This window comes from Marmota monax, unplaced genomic scaffold (genome assembly GCF_021218885.2).
Source record: "Marmota monax isolate L192 unplaced genomic scaffold, Marmota_monax_Labrador192_F-V1.1 WCK01_AAM20220418_F8-fsc00066, whole genome shotgun sequence".
Lineage (NCBI taxonomy): Eukaryota > Metazoa > Chordata > Mammalia > Rodentia > Sciuridae > Marmota > Marmota monax.
Window position 1 is genome coordinate 4,419,650 of NW_026692805.1, and position 16,966 is coordinate 4,436,615.

The following is a 16,966-nucleotide window of genomic DNA, read 5'->3' on the forward strand; positions in this document are numbered from 1 at the left end:
TCACTTCATGGAAAATCTGCTTCTGCTTTTTACTCTCTATTATAAGATTTATGTATGCATCTAATTATGCACACTATATTCAAGAGCATTTTTACATTTCCAGTTCCTGAGAGAGTTCTTTTCACAGGAAGACTGCTCAGTAATTTTTGTTGCATTAAGTAAACCATCTACATTAATGGATAAGTTGGAATGACCTGAGCTCTTGTCCCTATATGATTGTGCGTGCAGACAAGTTCCAGGATGTCCACCTCAAGGGTAGTTACCGTTGTGCTTCTCCTTAGAGAGGGCAACAGTTGGTGGCTTTGGTCTTGAGGTTCTTCCACTGGTCTTAAGAAGGCCAAAAACTTCTTGGTGAGAATTTCTGTGAGGATTATAATTCATTATTAAATAAGCTGGAGTATTTCTTACTATGATTTAAAATAACACTAATCTATCTACCTGCCTATACACACATACATATTTACCAATCTGTAAGGGATTGGCTTAATTATGGTACATCTATAAAATGGACTACTATACTGAAATGCATGAACTAGAACTACCTTTTGAAATGGGAAAGCATCACGGCATCTCACTAAGTGGATGATAATGCTCACTCCAAACTGTCACCACTTCAAACCTCTCCCATCTGTCTGTCCAGCTTGCCTGCTCTCTGTTCACTTGCTGTGTATTAACTCACCTCTCCATGCCTCGCTCCCATTTTTTGGCACTTACCTAATGCGTCTTGGATTCCATGGCCCATTGCTTCAACTAATCTCTTGCATACATTCAAAACTTCCTTGGCCCTTATACCTTTAGTTTATTTCCCCAGTTTTCTTTATTGTGGTAAAATACACATATAAAATTTACCATCTTAACCATTTTTTTCCCAGAATAGAATCTATTGGTATTAAGTGAATTTGTATTGTTGTAGTTGGTGGCAACCATCACTACTACTACTTACCTCCAGACTTTGTTTCATCTTGCAAAACTGAAACTCTAGACTCATTAAACAATAACTGCTCATTCCCTTGCTCCTGTCAGTCCCTGATAAACACTATTCTTCTTTCTGTGTCTATGTTTTTGACTACTCAAGGTATGCCAGTATCTGTCTCTTTGTGACTGGCTGTTTTCACATATCATAATGTCCTCCAGACTCACCCGTGTTGCAGTATACATTAGAAATCCCTTCCTCCTTGATTCTTGGATTCTGTGTGGTATTCCATCATATGTATACACCACATTTTGCATATCCACTCATCTCTCAATGGATATCTGGTTTGCCTCCATGTACAAGTCATTCTAAATAATGCTGCAACAAATATGAGTGACAAATGTCTCTTCATGAATCTGTTTTCAATCCTTTGCGGACATACACTCAGAGGCAGAATTCCTGGATTGTGTGGTATTTTTTTTTTTTAATCACCATACTTTTTACCGACTGTGGCTGTATTCTTTACATTTCACCAACAGTGCATAAGGCTTCCAATGACTGCAAATCCTTGATAACACTTGATATTTTCTAATTTTTAATAGCAGTCATCCACATGGGTATGAGGTGGTATCTTATTATGGTTTTGATTTGCATTTCCATATTGACTAGGGATGTTGTGCATCTTTTCATGTGTTTATTGTCATTTGTAAATCTTCATTGGAAAAATAACTCCTTAAGTTCTTTGTCTTTCTTGAATCAAGGTTTTTTTGGTGTTTTTTTTTTTTGGGGGGGGGTTCAAGAGTTCTTTATATACTTTGGTATTAATCACTTATCAAATACATTTTTTGCAAATATTTCTTTTCATTCTATGTTTCCTTTTTGCTCTGTTGATAGTGTCTTTGATAACAAAAGTTTTAAATATCACAGATAAGTAAGTTGTCATTCCCTAGAATCCTCCCTGGATCCTATGCACTTCTCTCTTCTCTGAATGATAGTTGCTCTCAATCATTTGGTGTTCCACGTAAATTTTTGTACTTTACTGTGTCCTATAGTTTAAATGTGGTTTGTCCCCAAAAGGCTCATGTGGTGGAAGCTTGGTCCTCTGTAGAGCAGTGTTGAGGTGGTGGACCCAGTGAAAGGTAATTAGGGGGTTCCACCCTATGAGCATGAGTGAATTAATGCTTATCTTGAGAGCAGATTATTATAAAGTGTGCTGCTCCAGGTTCTTGTCTTCTTTACACAGCTGTTTCCTTTTCTGCTTTTCTACCATGTTATGACACAGCCAAAGGGGTCCTTACCAGAATGTCAGCATTGTCCTGTTTACACCCTTTGGACACCAGAATCCTGAACCAAATAAAACTCTTTATTCCATAAGTTACCCAGCATCAGGTATTTTGTTATAGCAACACAAAATGAGCTGATATACTACATATGTGGGGATCTCCATAATAGGCAGCATCATCATTTTGAAAGATTAACTTTATATAAATGGCATCATATTTACATATCATTTCACAACTTTTTCCTTCTATATTATGATTTTTTATGTCAGTCCATATTGATACCTATGGCTCCAATTCATTTTAAGTCATATAATATTCATTTTTGCTTGCATGTATCACAGTTTGTGTATTCTTCTCTTGATTGACATTCAAATGGTTTGAGATTTTTACCATTACTAGAACCACTACAATGAACATTCCTATGAAAATTCCCTTGCATGACAGTCTGAAAATGTTCCTCTAGTAAGGATCCCTGTCTAGGGCTTAATGCTGATGCATGTTAGTGCATCAATAGATAGTTTTGTCTTTTCAAAAATTATTTTTTAGTTGTAGATGAACACAATATTTTTATTTTATTTATTTTTATGTGGTGCTGAGGATCAAACCTAGTGCCTCACATGTTCTAGGCAAGCACTCTACAACTGAGCTAGAACCCTAGCCTCTATAGTTTTGTCTTTATTAGATATTGTCAAACTATTCTCCAAATATTTTGTATAAATGAACGTCTCCAACAGAAATATTTGAGAACTCTCCTTACTTCACATTCAAGACACCATTTGGTATTTTCAGGCTTTGAATACTTTTCTAATCTCATGATGTGAGTAAGAGCTTACTATTATTTTAAATATCTCTGACAACCAGAAAATTTAAACCATTTTTCATATGTTTACTAGTTTTTAGGCAATTCTCTTTTATAAGCTGTCATCCAACATAACTTTGCTTAGTTTTTATTGAGCTATTTCTTTGTTAATTTGTAGGCCGTCATTATATACATTAGCAATTAATCCTTTGTCAGGTATGTACATTGTAAATAGCTTTATGCTTTACCTCAATGTTATTTATATTACCTTTTTATAGTTTCACATTTTTTCTTTTTAATTTTTTTTATTTATTCTAATTTGTTATATATGATAGCAGAAAGCAAATCAATTCATATTACACAAATGGAGCACAATTTTTCATGTCTCTGGTTGAACACAAAGTAGAGTCACACCATTCTCTTTTTTTAGTTTTGTTGATTTTATTTTTTTAAATACATGACAGTGGAATACATTACAATTCTTATTACATATTTTCATATCTTTGTATATAGAGTCTGTTCACGCCAATTCATGCCTTTATATATGTACTTTGGGGATTTTTTTTGCATTACAATTCTTATTACACATATATACCATAGTTTTTCATATCTCTGTTTATATATAAAGTAGGTTGCCACCTAATTGGAGTCTTCATACATGTACTTTGGATAATGAAGTCCACCACATTCCACTGCCCTTGCTAATCCCCTGTCCCCTCCTTTTCCCTCCCACCCCTCTTCCCTATCTAGAATTTGGATGAATTCTACTTTTACATTTTAATGAACCTAAATTTATCAATTCTTTCCTTAACTTCTTTCATATATTAAGAACTTTCTCTCTGCCCACCCTTGTGTCTTAAGGATGTTCTCCTGTGCTATTTTCAAAGTTTTTTGAAATATTGCTGTACACATTTAGTTTTGAATCCAGCCTGGGAAATGAGGTAAAAATTAAATGTTATTTTTTTCACATGGATAATTAATCATTCTTCCATAGTTTGATTACATTGCCGATCTATAATACAAATAAACCTTAACTTTCCCTCTATCCAAGGACTGAGATTTGTATTGTGTTCTGCTTGTCATATTGCCTGTTTCAATGCCAAAATTACACTGTATTGATTACTGTAATTTTACAAAAATTATTGATTCCTTCTTCACCTAGTTCAACTCTTAAAACAAATTGGCTATTCTTTTCCTTTTGTCTAACATGAATATTAAGGATATTTTTCAAGTTCTACATAAAATTCTTATGGACTTTAAAATGGAACTGCATTTAATTTACAAATCAATTTGGAGATAATGTTTATATTTGCTTTACTGAGCCTTCTTATCCAAAAACATATTTTTATTCAGAATTTCTTCATTTATTTGGGATTTTCTTCATTTTAATGATACTTTATATTCTTTTAAATTATCTCGTACATTTTCATTGGATTTATCCTTAGGGGATTTACTGTTTTTGTGATTGTTATAAAAAGTCTGGTTTTTGTATTACTTTCCTGATTGTTTGGAGTTTTATTGATTATGTTCAGCTTTATATCCAAAAATATGAACCACCTCACAAACTGATCTTTACATTTTATATTGTTTCATTATCAGAAGTAATATTATCTCTTAGATTTTGTGTATATATAAATATGCCTCACATTTCTTCCCAGTTTTCATACTGCTTAGGTTTTTGTTTTATTCGATTGTGCATTAAGAGTAGAACACCTAGTGCATTATTGAGTACAGTGGTGATATAAAATATATCTTCTCCTTGACTTTGATGATCAAGTCCTGTCAATAAACATGATTACTTTAGGCTGTAAATCTCAGTTAAGAAAAGTTCACTTCTATCCCTAGTTAGTTGATTTCTTAAAAAATCATGAGAGCTGGGGTTGTGGCTCAGTGGTAGAGCACTTGCCTAGCACATAGGAGGCCTGGGTTCAATCCTCAGTACCACATAAAAATAAATAAATAAAATAAAGATATTGTGTACAACTAAAAAATGACTATTTTTAAAAAATGATAATGAATTATGAGTTTTTAATCAAACACTTTTTCTGGAGTTACTGGGGTAATAATAACATTCTTGTTAATTTCATAAGGTAGTATATTGGAATCCCTGCCTGAAACCATTTTTCCTTTCCTGCGAGGAACCCAACATGAACATACACAATTTTTGAAGCCCAAATGTAGTGCATTCTAAATGTAAATGTTGATTAAGAATGCATCATATTTGGGTTTATCAACAAAATGAGTCTATAGTTGTATTTTTTTCTGATCTCAAGATTACACTTAGTTTGAAGCTATATGGATTTTCCTATTTTCCCATTCCCTGAAATAATGTATATAAGTCAGAGATTATCTGTAACTTGAAAGTAAAACATGGCAGTAAAATCATTAGTGCCTGGTAAATTTTGGGTGGAAAAGACAGTTTTAATCACTGATCTAATTTCTTTACCAACTATTAGACAATTTGTGTTCTCCAATTTTTCATTAACTTTTGTGATACAATTTTAAATAAATAATTTATTTTATCTATATTTTTAAGTTTGGAGCTTAAATTTGTTCATAAGTAATCTTTTTTTGACTTAAAAGAAGACTGCAGTAAATCCCCCTTTATTAATGTTTTTATTAATGCATTATCGTTATCCTAATAGTGAGATTCATTTGGACATTTATAATGCATACAACATAATTTTCTCCATTAGATTCACCTATTTGGATGCTATTACTAGAAATGTGTGCCTTTTGTCTTTTTTGGTGATTTTTAAAAGTTGTTGCAAGTTACTGGTTTATTAATTTAACTTTTTTATTAGAATATCATAGTAGTTGGATTCATCCCAAGAAAATCATACATGCATGGAATTGGATTTCAGTTCACATTTCCTCCCTCTTACTTCCCCTCCTTTCTCTCCCCATTCTTCTTCTGCTACTGATTTATTTTTGATTGGTTCTTTCTACTTATACATAAATGTGGAATTCCTTGTGGTATATTTATACATGCCCCTAGCATGGTTTTTAAAAATTCATTCTACATTTCCTCCCCTTTCCGACCCCTCCTCTCTCCTTCTCAATTTCATGATCTTTTTTATTCATTGTTTTCAGATAATGGGTTTTGGTTTTGTTTATACCCTCTTCTATTCCTTTGCTTTTATTTAATTAATTTCTATTCTTTATGAGTTCTCTTCTCCTACATTTCTTGGACTTGCTTGCTCTTCCATTTTCTAGATTTTTAACCCATTAAGCCCCAAGTTTTCAATTCTGGTAATATTTCAATAAAATTGACAGTGTTTTATTAAAATATGTTAGAAATCACAATCTAGAGCTTATATATAATTATATTAGTTAATATATTTGTCATATTATATTATTGTTCTTATTGTATAATCATATCATATTATATAATTATATGTACTACTTCTAAGTTTTTATAGGTGTTTCACATCTGGAATAATGGGACAAAATAGGATAATCCAATCACTTATTTTTAATATATTTTATTTCTTGTTTTTTTTTGTGTGTGTGTGTGTGTGTGTACCAGGGATTGAACTCAGGGGCACTTGACTGCTGAGTCACATCCCCAGCCCTATTTTGTATTTTATTTAGAGGCAGGGTCTCACTGAGTTGCTTAGTGCCTCACTTTTGCCTAGGCTGACTTTGAACTCTTGATCCTCCTGTCTCAGCCTCCTAAGGCACTGGGATTACAGGTGTGTGCTACTGGGCCTGGCAATATATTTTATTTCTTAAAAAGGCATTTTGTGTTGTAAATTAACCTCTAACTTTAGTTGTTTCTTATGTAGTGCATTCATTGCTGTTTAGTGTTAAGTGTAGTTTCTAGTATGATTTCTTCTTTAACAATTTAAGTTTCCAAACATGTTTCCTGACCTTTCATGGTTGATTTGAAGCTAAACTTATTCTTGTCATAAAAATTTTCTATATTTAACAATTCCTTAAAACTTATTGTTTTACTTCATTATTTAATTCATGACCAATATTTTAAAGTATTTTATGGTTCTTGAAAAGAATATATATTTTCTATGAGTGCAGACACAGTCTTCTATGTAAAACTATTAGATAAAGCTTATTAATTTTATGTTTTATAATAGAAAAAAATGACTGGAACCCATTACTTGTAGGCAAGGGTACATTCTATAGTATCGCAGAAGAGAACAATAAGTAACTTAAGTAACTGATTGATAAACACTCAAGCTTCATTGTGCTGCCAGTGGATACCCTGAGGCATGTTCTCCTCAGTCTCCCAATGTTCCTCAGTGGGACTAAGCACCCGTTTCCACAGTGGTAGCTGGCTTGATAACACATCTCTAACTGACTTTCTTCCCTTCCTTTTATCACGTCTCCACTTTCCTGCTGGTGTTTCCTGGGATCACCTTTTGAATAAACTATCTGCCCTTGCATTGTTTTCCCAATTTGTGCTTTTGGGAGAACCAACCCAAGAAGTCTAACTTTCCTTTGGTTAATAAGGTCATATGTATCATTTCCCACTTTTCATTATAATTTTTATATATTTTCTCCTCTTCTTTTGTGAGAAGTACATAGTTCACTTTAAAAAAAAATCAACCTGGAAATTTTTTTCTTTTAAAAGTTTAATCCAGAGGTTGACCAATTACTCCCATAGGCCAAATCTGGCCTGAAACCAGTGTTTATATGGCCTGCAAGCAAAGAATGGTTTTTACATTTTTAAAGGGTTGCAAAAACTGTATGTGATTTAAAATGCCTAAAATATTTATAATCAACTTTTAAAGAAAAGTTGGTCCTTTGCCAGCTCCTAGTTTAATCCACGCATATTTATTATGATTGCTGACATACTGTATATATTGCTAACAGTTACAATTTTAATACTGTATCCTTTGCACTTTTCTCCTTTGCTATTTTCTATTGGATTGAAAAAAGTTTTTGATCTTTCTTTTTCTTCTCCTTGTCTTTCAATTAGGAATCGATAGATGCCATTATTTTTGTTGTTGTTGTATTTTTTTGTGTTTTTTTTTAGGATAAATTAAAGGATTTAATATTATTAACAGTTTAAAAAAACAGTCATTTGTAACATGCTGGTATAATTAGAACAACCAGTTTTGGGGTTATTGATACAAGAATTTCAACAATAATCTTAGAGCCTCCTTAAAACATAAAAATTGAGACAATGAATTGATGCAAACATACTACATCTCAGAAAATATTCTTCTTGTAAATATTAATACTCAGCAAAATATAATCACTGGTACTGTGACTTGAGCCAGGCTTTTAAATTTGGGTTAGGCCAATAGGGGTGGGGGGAGTTCCCAATGGAAGAGGGAATGGGACTCAACATTGGGATAAGCTGAAATACCAGGGACAATGAGGAGAACTGTTTTGAGGGAGCAGAGTTATATATCAGAACAGAAATATTTTTAAAATGAAAATATATGTTTCAAAGAATATGCATCAGAACCTCATGATGGGTTGAAACTTTTTTTTAACAAGTTCCCAGTATGAAAAATGCATATTAATGAGAATTTAGAGAACCAAGTCACACCTTAGTCTTGCTGAATACAAGGGTGTGGCTTTGCATCTTGTTCAGTGTCACTACTAAATTGTAGGGACTTCAGAAATGATGATCTATTTTTACAAAGATATTGCTTATTTATAATAAACTATTTTAGTTAAAAGATTTGGCCAGGTAAAAGCTCAGGAGTATCACACTGACTTTAGGTTTTACCTCTCAAATTTCCTGAGAAATCAGTAAGAAAAACGCAGCTTTCCTCACCTCAGTTTTCTAGATGAATACACAGGCAATATTGCAGTTAAAGGTCAAACTGAGGAATCCCTCTTACTTACACCAAATGGGAAGAAAACTTAAAACAATCTGCTATAAACTGCAAAATGCACCTCAAGACTAAACAGAGCATGGTTCCTTGGCTAAGTGAAGGACGAAGTGTGATTACCCACTTCAAGTTCCCTTTACATCATGAGTGCAATTCAGTTTTGGGAAAATGGTTCAATGTATCTCTCAGAAACAAAATAGTTTAAGCTTTGCATAACAAACAAAACAGTGCTTATGATACCCAGTGCCACCAAGCAGTCTTCATTCTGTCCCATACTGCTGAAAGCAAATCCAAGGTGGGGTGGCCATCCAGGACGGCGAACGGGTAGTCCTTAATGACTTGGCCCCCCCTGGTACTACTCAATCACATATGTAACTTGTATGCCACAAACGTCGATGATCCAATCATGCCTGTCGAAAGGCAACTCATACTCCATCCAGGAACAAATTCTTGCCTTTGGTGAATAGTCTTTTGCTTTCCCTTCAAATCAGATCAACAATGGACCACAAGGACACTTCAAAATCTCCCTCCACGCCTGTGCATTGTTCTGACTGTGAATTCTGATGGTATTACATGTATCTTTCTGATTAGTATCCTCATCCTTCCACTTCCACTCTTTCCTTATCATTGCATTCCTGAGCATCTGTTAGGAAGGATAAACCCGTGTTTTCTCTGAATCTGCTCATGGAGTGGATGACTCCTCTCTGACGGTAGACAGTGCAAAGGGTTGATCTGGAGCTGGTGTTTGGTTAGGTGGTGGTATCAGATTTGAAGGATTCATGTTCTCCTTATTCTTAGCAGCAGAGCTGGCAATGGGACCCTGTATGTACTCATAGGCAGGATCTTGGAGGGCAGGCAGAGTATGCTTTGCTCTCAGAGGCTGGGCCAGAGGGTTCTGTGCTCTTCCTACAACCTTTCATTTTCCCTTCATGCATCAGCCATCCTGAATTTGAGGATGCTATCTGATGATCTGAATCATTTGAGGTCTGAACAGGAACAGCAGGAGTAGAGGGTGACAAACCCATGGTAGAAATCAATGTTGCCTCAAAAAAATTTTAAATTTCCAGCTGATTCCTCCCCACTGGCTACTTCAGGCCACTGGCCCCATTCTAAGCCTCTAACCCAAGCCAGAGGACAGCGACCTGTGGCGGTCCTGACTTCCTCTCACTGCATCACTGCTGTCTCCTTGATGCTATTCTTTTGGCGATCACAATTAAATCTTAAGATAAATTCCTACCTATAAATTTTTAAGCAAAATTTAAAATTGTTCAGGATTTTAACCTCTTCCTGTTAAGCATTTCAAGTTGTTATTTAGAGCTGTAGTTTTTATCAATTTGATCATTAAGATTAAAGGTAGTATTACACCAAAATTATATAACAGTAATTAATCAGTAGTTAATTGACTTTTATTTCTATCGATGTCTATGTTCACTGTAATCTTAGATTCCATACTTTCTCTATAGCTTCCTCCTATTTTAAAGTAATTCTCCAATGAGAACCTATAATTGGTTAATCATTTAAGACTGTGTAATTATGAAAATGTCTTTGTTTTGTAGTTTTGATGGGTACAGAATTCTAAATTGAAGTTGATTTCTCTGAGTTCTTAAGCACATTACTGTCCTCTTCCATCTATTGAAATAATGACAAGTCTGATGACAATCTATTGAGGGCCCCTTTGCATAGAATCTGTATTTTGTCTCTGATAGGTTTTAAGATTTTTCTGTTTGTTCCTAATATTCAATTTCACTATGTTATAAACTTAGTCATTCTGCATATTACTACTGTACTTTTAATATGAAGATTCATGCCATCTTACAATTCTGGAAAATCTCAACTGCAGTATATCTAAACAGTGCTCTTCCATTCCCTTTTTTAATCTCTTATTCAGCATATAATATAGAACTTCTGTTAATTTATGTCAAAATACTTACTATGCACACAAGATTATGACAATAATGTCCTTCCAATTTCAATTCCAAATGAGAAACTAAGATAAAATACAAATAGGAAAGCATTTATTCTTTTCTTAAAGCAAAATGTTAATTTAGGTATATACTGAATCACATTATTTTAAACCAGGAGCAATCAGACTATAAATTAGATTATTACAAAATCACATTTATCACACTGTAAGGCTAAAAATAAAATTACACACTGAATTTGATAAACTAAAAATCAGAAAAATTCCTGAGTCTTGAAACTTGTGACATTACTTATGACTTCAAACTAGTTATATGAATTCTCTAATTTTTGAAATCTGAAGTCATTAAAGAACTTACTGATACATACTCAGAGTAAAATAACCTGTATAGCCTGTATCTATATTTTGTGTCTGTTTATACAAGTATGTATATACATGCATATATGTATAAATGTATGCATGTATATGCATGCATATATGTATTTGTATATATATGCGTGTGTGTATGAGTATGTATATCCTCTACAAAATGTCACACTCTAGAGAGTCCCTGAAGTTTTCTACATAATAATCATTATATTTTTATATAATGATTGTGTGATATATTGTTTATTTTTTGGTATTCTTCTTCTAAAATGTCCCTCCATAAGGGTAGAGACTTTTGGGTCATTACTATATTGCTTGGAATATTTCCTAATATATAGTTTCTTAAGTATGTGTTGAGTTAATGATGGAGTTCATATATTTTTATGTTCCAAACCTTAGTTTGACTTAAAATAGAGAAAAAGAGATATTTCCATGAAAATTATATAAGATGGGAGAGTCAGCAGTATATGGTGCGCCCAGATGGACCACAGATATTGAGGGGCAGTATACATCTCAAACAAAGGCAAAACAAATTGGGTAATAGTACAAACAGAGGATGCAAACTGCTCTTGTTCTAGACACAGCCCAGGTTAATTGTGGAAAGATTCAAGAGTAAAGCTGGCCAAATGATTGGGGGCATACCAACTGGTTCAGGATTAAGCTTAGATGCTTAGATAAAGTATATGAAGCATCTGTAGGTGGCTGCTCTAATAGAAACATGACATGTAGGGTACATCCTTCAACAGGTGCCAATTCCAGTCAGAATACTACTTAGCATGGCAGATAAGGTCTTTCATGCTCTAGTCTCCACCTGTCCTCCCTCCTCCATCATCATTGTATGATTATTGTGTTATTGCTCCATCTATGAAATAATCATATTTTTCTGAACTAAATTTTCATGATTCTCACAGAGTTTGGCCCATTCTTTTTCTTCTGCATAGAGTATTTTGTCCTGTCTCCTTACCTTCTCTTCCCTCTTAGGTCTCTTAATCATCTTCTACTTTTCCTTTAGAGACTTGCTTAAACACAGGCACTACTTGGAAGTGTTTGCACCTCCCCAAGGCCAGGTATAGTGCCTTTCTGTTGTGATTCCACAGCACTTACTTTTTTAAAAATTGATTTTATTTCTTTTAGTACATGACAGTGGAATGCATCACAATTCTTATTACACATATATACCACAATTTTTCATATCTTTGTTTGTATATAAAGTATGTTGACACCCAATTCATATCTTCATACATGTACTTTGGATAATGATGTCCATCACATTCCACCATCCTTGCTAATCCCCTGCCCCCTCCCTTTCCCTCCCACCCCTCTTCCCTATCTAGAGTTCATCTATTCCTCCCATGCTCCCTCTTCCTACCCCACTATGAGTCAGCCTCCTTATATCAGAGAAAACATTGGCATTTGGTTTTCTGGGATTGGCTAACTTCACTTCGCATTATCTTCTCCAATGCCATCCATTTACCTGCAAATGCCATGATTTTATTCTCTTTTATTGCTAAATAAAATTATATTGTGTATATATGCCACATTTTTTTATCCATTCATCCACTGAAGGGCATCTAGGTTGGCTCCACAGTTTAGCTATTGTGAATTGTGCTACTATAAACATTGATGTGACTGTGTCCCTGTAGTATGCTGTGTTTAAGTCCTTTGAGTATAGTCCAAGGAGAGGGATAGCTGGGTCAAATGGTGGATCCATTCCCAGATTTCCAAGGAATCTCCATACTGCTTTCCATATTGGCTGCACCAGTTTGCAGTCCCACCAGCAATTTATGATGTGCCTTTTCCCCCACATCCTCATCAACACTTATTGTTGTTTGACTTCATAATGGCTGTCATTCTGACTGGAGTGAGATGGTATCTTAGAGTAGTTTTGATTTGCATTTCTCTGATTGCTAGAGATCTGAGCATTTTTTCATATATTTGTATATCCTCTTTCGAGAAGTGTCTGTTGGCCCATTTGTTGATTTGGTTATTTGTTTTTTTGAGTTATTAGCTTTTTGAATTCTTTATATACCCTAGAGATTAGTGCTCTCTCTGATGTGTGAGAGGTAAAAATTTGCTCCCAGGATATAGGCTCTCTGTTCACCTCACAGATTGTTTCTTTTGCTGAGAAGAAACTTTTTAGTTTGATTCCATCCCATTTATTGATTCTTGGTTTTAATTCTTTCACTATAGGAGTCTTATTAAGGAAGTTGGGGCCTAATCCCACATGATAAAGATTAGGGCCTACTTTTTCTTCTATTAGACACAGAGTCTCTGGTTTAATTCCTAGGTCCTTGATCCATTTTGAGTTAAGTTTTGTGCATGGTGAGAGATAGGGGTTTCATTTCATTTTGTTGCATATGGATTTCCAGTTTTCCCAGTACAATTTGTTGAAGATGCGATCTTTTCTCCAGTGCATGTTTTGGGCACCTTTGTCTAATATAAGATAATTGTAATTTTGTGGGTTAGTCTCTGTGTCCTCCATTCTATACCACTGGTCTACCAGTATGTTTTGGTGCCAATACCATGCTGTTTTTGTTACTAGTGCTCTGTAGTATAGTTTAAGGTCTGGTATAGTGATGCCACCTGCTTCACTCTTTCTGCTAAGGATTGCTTTAGCTACTCTGGGTCTCTTATTTTTCCAGATGAATTTCATGCCACAGCACATATTTACTAGATAAGTGCATTTACCATATATTCCTGAAGTTGGCACCTTTTGTGGCTGTCTCCCCAGCCAGGCAGTATTATCCTCAAAGACAGGGACTGGGGTTTGTTCACAGATGTGTTCCAGCACCTAGGACAACAACTGACACACTGAAGACACTTGGTAAACACTTACTGAATAAGTGATGAGTAAATGAGTGATGACTGAATGAATGTGGCAGGTCCAAGAAGACAGTTGGAACACAGCGGCCTAAGAGGCATGATTATGCAGTTGGTTGTCTCAATAGTAACAAAGAAGGGGGTGTGTTTGGTTCAGCAGGTAACAGAACTTTAGAGATGAGTGGAAGACCTCAGTATCACTGCAGGGTTGTGTTAAGAAATGGCAAGTCAAAAGCAGGTTAAGATCATCAAGTGGCCAGAGTTGTCATTAGAAATTCCAGCTTTACCTTTCTGGTGCTTTCACCAGTCCCTGAAAATGGCGGTGCCTTATTTTCAGTGACACCAAGCATCAAATTCCCTCCTTGTCTTTCTCCTTTCTACAACACCATCTTTATAGACATCTTATTTGTGGAATTTAAAGCACTGATTGGTATAGAAGGAGTCATGGATTATTTTAACTTCAGAATGTTCTCAGAGACTCTGGGTTTTGACCCATAAAAGGCTACCTGCTCTGCTACTGGTCTGATGGGTTTCATTCATTGCTAAGTGGAGAATCAAGGACCCTCCCAGGAGGACATAGGGGCAGCCTGGGAGACACACTGAGGTGTTAAAGAGGTAACTGTTTGCTATAATTTCAGTGATTGAATCTGATCTTTAATGATACACAAATTATATATATTTTTCCACCAACCAGAATCCATTATTATTCTTTTGAGCCAGCTGTTCTCAGGGCTTTGTTCCCTATAATAGAAGGGATACCTTGAGATTATACCTTGTCAATCCTACATCCACAGAAATCTATACTGATACTAATAAAGGGCCTCAATTCTCCTACAAAAACCCCTCTGTGACAAAAGTATGTTTGGGTATTGCCTAATGCACTCATAATAAATATATACAGCCGTAAAACACAGCACAGGTCCTGGTAGCCTGTTATTTGAAGTAATTGTAGATTGCAAGTGGACATTTTAAAGAGAAGCTTACAAGTTAGTTGTACTTTCTGGTAGTAATTACCTCCCACAAACATGACTCACTTAAGCAGCTTAAATGCAAGAGTTGGGTGTCCCAAAATCAACGGTCTTATAAATAAATCTCTGAATCATGAACTGAAGGCATAAATGTTTAAATATTTCCCCTGATCTCAAAGACAGCTTCAGAGTTGAGATTTTAAAAAAATGCATTAAAATACCAAGGTAAAAAATTAAAAAAGCAAGAAAGACCCATGGGAGTCTCTGTACACTGTGGTGAGGCTCTCCTCACTTCGGAAGTCAACATCCTTTCCATAAGACTCACGCTTCAGCAAGCAGAGTGTACGGTGCATTTTCTTCAACTCAGATGGGGAGAGCTGCTATTTGTTTAAATGAAGTCCGTTTGTTTTTCTTTTGCAATTGTACTCACAGGGCAGACTTTTATGGTAATGTAGCAACATGAATGTTTTGGATGGGACTTCCCGGGAGTCTCACGGGTAAGAGAACATATAACTGAAGAATTGTGGCTGTGTCAACTAGGAATGCTGAAGAGAGAACAATCTATGCCAGAAGGAGACGTTCATTTTTTTGGAATGCTTACTCAAAGACTTTGTGTATCCCATTGAGCTTTGGTCTTCCAATTGATGAAACTTATTTTTTTAAAAAAATATGAAAAAAGTACACTCTGAAATTATTAACAGAAATTTAGATACTGACATCATCCACCCACTAGGTTCATTTTTTTTTTTTTTGAGCAAGAAGTCCTAAAGTTTTATTTGTGGTTCATCATGAAGGGAGCTAAGTTAGATGACTATTCTGCTTTATATATCCATATATTTTAAACTGTAGTATCAATCACCTGCCTGGATCTGAGGGCAAAACTGAGAGAATTCTATCATCTGTGTTTGAAATCTGAAATCACATGTCCACCTACCTCTGATTTTCTGCCTCTTCAAAATAGTCATGTGGTAGCCAACTTATCACTGAATTCTACACCATATTTAGGGTCAAAAGAAAACCGCTTTTACAGGAAGTCTTTTTCAGTATTTTTTTTCTGAATTTGTGTCTATTTTGTTCCCAGTTATTTTCATATGCCCAGCTGCTGCGGTTGCATTCTCCTCTCTTGGAAGAATCCAGAAAAGTCAGGGTTCCTCTGTGGCCAAGTAGAGAAATGCCTGCCAAGAATGCTGAACTCCTGCTGAAGGTCACTAAATACTACAAAACAGACTCAGTACAGCAAATAATAATGGTGGTGCACACAAATGAATTGCCAATTGCAATGGCAATTCATGGAGAAATTTGATATTATATAATAATAGGAGTATATCTAGGTGGAAGATCAGAGTAAGATACCTCCAAAGGTATGGTACCTCCAAAGGGCACATAGCAACTCTGTTAGTTAGACAAGGACCAACCTGAAGCTCAGAATAATCATCATGACAAATAACTGGGACCTTGGGCTACACGTATTAAAACCCCTGTGTACGGCTCAGCATCACAGGCCAGAAACTTGGTTCCCAATAAAAGTCCTTTGAGCAGGAGAGGAAAACTAGGCCCATAGAGACCATCTTCTTCAGTGCAAAATGATCACCTATAACTAACTTTCAGACTCAGAGCATGTCAAAATATGGGGCAAATCACTTTCTATGTGTCACGGGAGTTGCTTAAAGCAGTACCTATGAGTTTTAGGGAGTGGTGAGGAAAATGGTGTAGTTTGGAAGAGTCCATTCTCAACCTATTTTTTGAATAAGAAGGTTATGGAGGGAATTCTAAGGGATCTTAATAAGCATCCAAGAAGAATAGAAGCTGCCTTGAGGCTGATCAGAAGGGACTTGGGAGAAGCCAAAGGAGGCTGACTAACCCTCTAATCCCTATGTGCCTTTGCCAAGGAATGAATGAGCTCTCTCCTTTAAAGACAGTAGCAAATATTTTGCCTTAAAAATGGTATCAAATCATCTGCATTTTCCCTTTAACTGGGTGAAGCTACCTCACAAAGACTAGTGGTAACACTGGGAGACAGTCTTTCTTCATTAAGTTGATGGCTCTTGCTCTCCCTTCTTCATAATACACATTTTTTTTCCTAATTTAT

At 35.2% G+C, this 16,966-nt stretch overlaps 1 pseudogene; it reads right to left on the bottom strand.

Annotated features, from left to right (window-relative positions):
* Positions 1–9,033: 9,033 nt before the first annotated feature.
* On the bottom strand, positions 9,034–9,827 carry LOC124095137 (holocytochrome c-type synthase-like; annotated as a pseudogene).
* Positions 9,828–16,966: the final 7,139 nt, after the last annotated feature.